Raw genomic sequence first — 7,318 nt, 5'->3', positions numbered from 1 at the left:
CTAACAAGCACCAAGGAAATGATACAATGGGAACGAGCAGGATCCTATCGGAACGTTTTCAAGAGACTGCAAGCTATTCTAAAAAAACAAACAAAGATAAGAACATAATGATGTGTTGAAAACATTGCAAAAAATTAATCGTTTGTTTAACTGCAGACAAGACGTCACTCGTTTGAACTTATATTTGCATCAGTGGCGATAAAACGTGAACAACTATCGACACAAAATAAAAATGAGCCCGATCGTGAAGACCTTGAATAACCGGCCTACCGCGCTCAGCATATGCGAGGCGCGACGTGAGTGGACGGACGACTTTGCGCCCGGAAGCATTTAGTCCACCAGCTAAGGACGCGGGGCCAGAGCTGGGGAGATGTGGTGCCTGTGAGGAGAGAATTGGTCGAAATTCCAATTGATGAGGCCGCGACCCGAAAATTTAGGACGGACCAGAGAGACGGGTACGAACCGCTATTTTGTAATGGGGGTTCGTCTTCCGGCAGGCTTGGGTTTGCCGGAAGACGAACGGAAGACGTTTGAAGATGATGAAGACGAACGGAAGACGGAAGACGTTTGAGATGGTCACATGTCTTTAAACAAAAGCACCATCCTGTAAAAATTGAAGATTTTTGTTTCGAAACACAGTTTGGTATATTTGAAAATGACGAAAATTGCATGTAATTTGGAAAATGTTGGGCTGGTGTTGGAAACATTCATAGGTGTAGGTGAGTTGATACGTCATCAGTAAACAGCAAGACAATGAGTGCGATTTTTGACGTGTATCACCTAATTTCAAGCAAATGAAACCGAACACTTGGCTTATTAAGCGGGGTGTGAAGCTTAAAATTTTTTTTTCTTAACAAAAGAAGTGAAGTATGCATTATACAAACCTGTTTTGCACTACTAACCCATTTTGCATCGGAAGCTCGGCTTCCCAAGCGAGTAGGTTTAGTGGATTTAATAAGGGGGCTCTAATATAAATGCACATGTTTGAACTTCGTAAAATAGCAAACACCCAGCCAAAGTAGTCATGGTCCGGCGCCGAACATAATTCTCTCTGGTTCGATTTGCAAATCAAACTTTGTGCTAAACAATTTGATATCATTTTCAAGAAACGATTGTGATCAAAATGTGATGAAAATCTAATTTGTCATTGTTGTATCATAACAACAAAGTGATCTTTTGCTCGTAGGCTTGTTCTCTTGCACTGACCAACAAAATGAGAATAAAGTTTGTATTTCTAGATGACTTTATTATAGTTGCATTTCTGTTACAAATGTAAGTTAATATATACTAACAAGCGGGCCACATAGTAGTTAGGCCTACGGAAATTGGTAGAGGGGCTGCGAGCCGAATAATTTTGCTTGGCAGACCGGTTTGCTCTGCGCCCGTAGATTGTCGACCCACGGTCCATGCCACAGTGATCAGTTTGATGGCTTGTTTGAAAAATAAGTGTTTAGTGACAATGCACATGTATCAAGACAAATTTCAAGTAACAAGGATTGGATAAGACTTAAGAATATTTTTATTTAGAACACTTTGGACATCCTAAAACAATGAGAGCTCTGTTAAAAGTTAAAACGCATCACGAGGGCAGGTTTGCCAAATGAAGCATACCGGCTTCGACACGGCTGACAAAGACTACTGGAACAGCGATGTGTTTTTAAAAGTGAGATTATGGGAAAGTCGAAACATTTCTCGGTTCTTGAAGGAGCGAGAATTTTTTCTCACTGTTTGTCTAGTTAGGCATAAATTTTGCTCATGAAGTTGTGCAAACACTAACGTTTTTTTCAAAAACTCTTCTAGTGGATGTTGAGAAAGTAGAATCACCAAGTCGTTCTTATCGATTTACTACATCATCACTTCCGGGGGGAAATTAATTAATATAATATTTAATAAATAATTATTGTAGCAGACTGTAGTTTTTGAACTGATTATTTCTTGCCAAACCTCAAAGGGCTCAATCATAATTAGATTGTTGTCAACTATTCAGTCAACTCATAGTAGACCAAGGTGTTTGAAAATAAGCAATACAATACAGACATAAGCTTTTAAAACATGAAAAAGCAACTATAAAATTGCATTTATTTGCGGTCAATGCTTTTTAATGATTTTAAACGTACCTTCTACTTTTTCTAAGAAATATTCTGTCACTCCAAAACCACGCTCAACAATAGGAAAATAATAGTTCTTGTGTTGTGGTTGTGGCAATGATTCGTAAGTTTTGTGATATTTTTCCTCAACCAAGACAAGCCTTAAGATCTTTAGTCCAATGTCTTTTGATAAAGAACATAACTTTTAACTCTTCTTCTCCTTTGTTTGAACCTTCTTCGCCAGTCCAGGAGTCGAGGGGCTTTGCCTTTTACCACCCTTAGGCAATGGCGGCGATGCTGTCTAGGTGCTTGGGCAGGTGTGGCCTAGCCACTGAATTAATTCGTCATCCAGTTCACGCAAACCACGCACACCATTTGGCGCATGGTAAATGGGGCAGTTACAGATGGTGTGGTCTGCGGTTTGTTCCTCCTTGCCACACTCACAGATCCCGGATGGAGCCATCTCCCATTTGTGCATGTTGGAGTGAAATAGTCCGACGCTAGTGCGCAGGCGTTTGAGCCGCACCCAGGCCTTCCTTGGCAAATGCATTCCGGTCGTGTGGGGGCCGGTGTCGGAGATGAAACTTTGGAGTCTTGAATTCTTCTTCTACTCCGAGCTCCATTGGTGGTCCGCCCAGGTAGCCGCACTGATGAATTGGTCTTCAGCGGTTTTCATCAAGAGTTGTGCGGCACGTACAAATGGGTGTCTCGATTTCAACTGCCAGGGTTGCTCATTTACAGACTCGTAGAAACTTGAGTGGAGCAAGTGGTTGTGATTCATAGCGCGGTGAGAAAGAGACAGGGTGGCTTCTTCGCGAAGAAGCACAGCTGGTTGTATGCCTGCAAGGACAGGGAAATTGTCCGATGGTGTAGGTCGCAAACCACCTGTCACGATACGCAAGGCGTCGTTTATGAGAGTGTCAATTTGATGGCAGTGGGCATTGCGGCTCCAGACAGGTGCACAATATTCTGCTGGAGAGTGAACTAGCGCAATGGTGGCAATGCGCAGAGTGTCAACTCCGGCTCTCTAGCCTGAGCCGAGCAGACGCCTTAGCAAAGCTGTGCGTGTTGAGATCTTTTTGCGTAGTGACTACAAATGTTGACGGTAAGTGAGCGTCCAGGACTGCCCTTAAATATTTAGGGTTTGGGCAGAAGAGCGGGGTGTTTCCATCGGTGTTGATCTTGAGCTCACGCTTCGCTTCCCGGTTGTTTAAGTGAAAAACTGTCGTCACTGTTTTGGTTTGGCTGAGCTTGAATCTCCATCTCAGGATGTAAATTACTGTTTTCATCAGAGCAAGACACAGAATCCCTCTCTATAACGAGGGAAGCTTTTCTACCCGACAAGTGTAAATCAATAAATATTCGACACCAAAAAAGAAATAGCGTCACTCGACCCAGCCATAAGTTGCATTTGCCTGATCTATTTGAGAGAATGGTCCAATAAGTTGTCTTGAGCAGCACAAGATCAAAGTCTTGAAAAGAAAGGTTTACATGTCCTCTCCTAAGCGGCCCAATACTTCGACCATCTATACAAGCATCATGGCGAACTCTATATTACAAACGTAAATTCATAAAAAAACAAAAAAAACACATTATAGTCAGCGATGATTTTTTTTGCGACGGTACATGTTAGTTTGGTTGGCAGCCTAGTCACTAGTCAGCTGCAACAAGAAAGAGTAGCATTGGGTTAGCCAAACAAATGTAATGTATTTACTGCTTTCAGCACATAAGACATGGTGGAGGTTGGCTGTTAACGAATTTGCGAGCTCTTTTCTTTCATAACTCATAAGACATCACAAGTAAATATTTGCCGTTGTCGTAACGCGATTTGACATTAATAAAAATCTATTTCGAATATATGACTGAAGTGAGCTACAGTAAAACGATAAAGTCATGATAAGTTTTGTTCAGAAGTCAATTTTCTTAAACTGAGTTGAGTTAAACGAAGCTTACGCCATATCATCCAAAGTGCAATGTTGTTTTAAAAGGACTATGGATGCAGTGGTAGCCATTACCGCATATTAAAAAGTTACCAATTGTTTCACTTTGATACTATCTTCAGATACAATTGTTTAACTGCATCTTATGAAGGTTGACTATTGCTTGTGATAAAACTGGAAGAAACTGCAGAAATCAAGTTGATTTATCGGTTCAGTTGGGTGTAAACCGGGTCAAATTATTTAATTTTTCCTGCTGTTTTCACCACTTCGGTGTTTTGAAAAGATAACTATGTTAAAAACATTAAGTGTTTATCTATTCTACGTCATATGTTTCTTATCCACCGATACGTTCACAATTTCAATGCACCAATATTTTGCAAATTAACTCTTATTACATTTGTAAATCAATCGATCAGTTTTAATCGGCATTTCTGGAGATGATTTAATAATCAACAGGGGATGATCGGCGGAACACAGCCGTAGTCAGGTCAGGAAATGATCCAGCAAGTAGTTTTATGAGGAGGGGAGATTTCAACAGAACACAATGATTCGTAAGTGTACATTAATCCTACCTTGTGATTTTGCGTAAATAAAGTTACTTTTGTATGTTTTAGAAGGAGGTGATCTCTCAATCGCTCCCTCTCCTAGATCCGCCGCTACTGAGTCAGATGAGACATTTAAGGTTTTGGAAGGAGATGTAAAGAAAGGTTATCATACTTTAGCTCAGTGGGTCCCTTGTTGGCTTGCAGGTTGGAACTTACGAAGCTTGTCTCCAAACTGTGGGATTATGAAATGGTGCAAGCAAAATCATAGGAGGGAAAACATGAAATGCACGTTGTAAGTAGATTTTATTTAGGCTTTAAGATATATTTGGTGTTAGTAGGCAAAGAGTGGTGGGAAAGTGATATGGAGAAATCTTTACATACCTCTTTCAACAATGATTAGAAGTAAGGTGGGGGGGGGGGGAGTAATCGGCTTATTTTCAAATTCAACTTTAATCCTGATTTTAGGATACAACAGTATTTTCTGTGATTTTGAGTATCTTGATAAATAAAATTTGAAATTTCCGTCTAACCTCTCCCCCCCCCCCGCCCCTTATCCTGAAAATTACTTTTCGCTTAAAATTGCCTTGTTAGACGTCAATTTTTGTTTGTGGCATTTAAAGTTTAAATATTATTTACTACTGTACCAAAACACTTTTAAAAATGTTGCAAGACAGCCGCAACAGTTTTTCTGATCTTGGTTCATCGTAAAACACGTTAAAGTAGTTATTTCGCTTTATAAATCGCCAGCCGGAGTCTTTTCTGTTTACTGAGAAATACTTTTATGCTTTTAGTCGTCTCTAGGCGTAGTTCCCCCGGGTAATCATTTTTGCTTTCGTGGCAAGTGGTTTCTTTTGACATCCATGTTTTGAACGAACGAAAAACAAAGGAAACAGCTGACTTGGCTAATAGAAATGGAACCCTTCTCAAACAGGCAACAAAACATTTGCTAATAAAAAATCGATGACGAAAATTTCCCTCTACAATGTGTACTGGGTAAAGAAATCTTCAGCAAAAACACGAAACCCGATTAGCCGTTCAAAAATATTGATTTAGGTTTTGAAGTGAATGAATGTATTTTTATTCTGTGTCAGTTTACGACAGAAATTGAATTCGTTTTACTGCAATAAAGAATTTGATGGCCTGTCCTGGAAGATGCAAAATAAATTATTTGTGGTCATTCTTTACAAAGCAACTAGAACAACGCTAGCAATTTGAGTAAAATAATGATGGCGATGTTTAAAAAAAACAGCCTATTAAACAACCTAGCCTTTAAGCTATATTTCTGAACGTGTTTACAGTTTTTTATGGAATCCAAATAGCCATGGTCCAACAAAACTTGAAATTAGTGGCAAAATATTTTTTTCTACATAGAATTTACGTGTGTGAAGATTAAATCAACAAAAACGTAAATGATTTACCAACTCCACTCTACTGTATTTAAGAGGAAATGGGCTATACCATTACTGACGACTTATTTTTATTGTATGTTTTTCTATTTTAAGTAAGTAAATTTAAGAAAGAGGATTTCAAGTAAATGTACAACTTCGTCAGTTCTCCCTCCTGGGGTTCCTGCTGGGAAACGGTCAGTAAATTAAAAATACCATAAAAGAATGCCATTTATATCGTAGGCTTAATTACAGATCGATAAGAATCGGATGTTAACTCACTTGTTGCTCTCAGGTACCTTTGCTGCCAATTAAGACACAGCTTATCATAGTAAGTAAGCTTGTTTCGTGAAAGGCATTAGATGGCACGAATACGTCAACAACATCAATTTTTGCCAATTCATTAAGAAACGACATCTATCTCAGTCGCCTATTTCAACTTCCAGCAGAACATCCAACACGTGTTGTTCTTGAATTCAGCTTCAAAGAAAAAACGAAGAATGAAAACACCTACCGGGTGTTTTAAAATCTTGATGGAAACAGAAGCAAACGATTTCGCATTTGCAACCTCTGACAACACTAAGCTTGGAGCTAAAATGAATAGTTACGACTTGTCCCGCTAGACAGCAAATATTTTTCACTTCGGCGGGAATCCTTTTAATGTTGATTAGGCATTGTCACTGTATGTTGTTTTGGTCAAAATAAGTCATCGAAACAAAAACATGCGTCGCATCTCTGCAGTAGATAATACGGGAACACGGTACGAAAAATTTAAATTGTACGCGCGTGGGATAAGTTTGGAAATCCCTGGTACAGGCTATGGGTTACGTCGTATATTTGATCACACATTGGTTCATCATCATTACAGGTCATGAATTAATTTTCATGTTTAGGGTGTGGCCTATCTGTCGAGTGCGAAGTCTTTCTCTCAACACCTCGTGGTCAGTTGGGTTAACAGAATCCATGTTCAGCACAAAAAGATCACGCGCCGTGATAGAAGAGTTTCAAACAGGATGCTGTCTCCAGACTTGACCAGGCAAGTCCATCTTATCATCGCTTTCTTATTAGGTTGTAGGCGCTTGATGGTCTTAGCTAGTATTGCCCATGTTTTGGAGTTATAGAGAATCCTCACACAGCATCAGGCTGACTTGCACCGCGTTATGGCTGCAAGTTCACACTCCCTCCAAAAGACATGGTGTCTTCAAAGTAGCAACAGTCAGCTACCATACATCAAGTGTGCCACCTTCAACCTCAGCCTCGCTTACTGGCCTACCGTCTATGGGTCTTGCTGTGCCTTTACAGCTTGGGCATAGATATTGTGGATCCGACTTGAGTGGGCTTATTATTCCGCTACAATTCTT

Source organism: Aplidium turbinatum, chromosome 14 (genome assembly GCF_918807975.1).
Source record: "Aplidium turbinatum chromosome 14, kaAplTurb1.1, whole genome shotgun sequence".
NCBI lineage: Eukaryota > Metazoa > Chordata > Ascidiacea > Aplousobranchia > Polyclinidae > Aplidium > Aplidium turbinatum.
The sequence above is the reverse complement of the archived record's forward strand: the minus strand, read 5'-3'. Positions refer to the sequence as shown.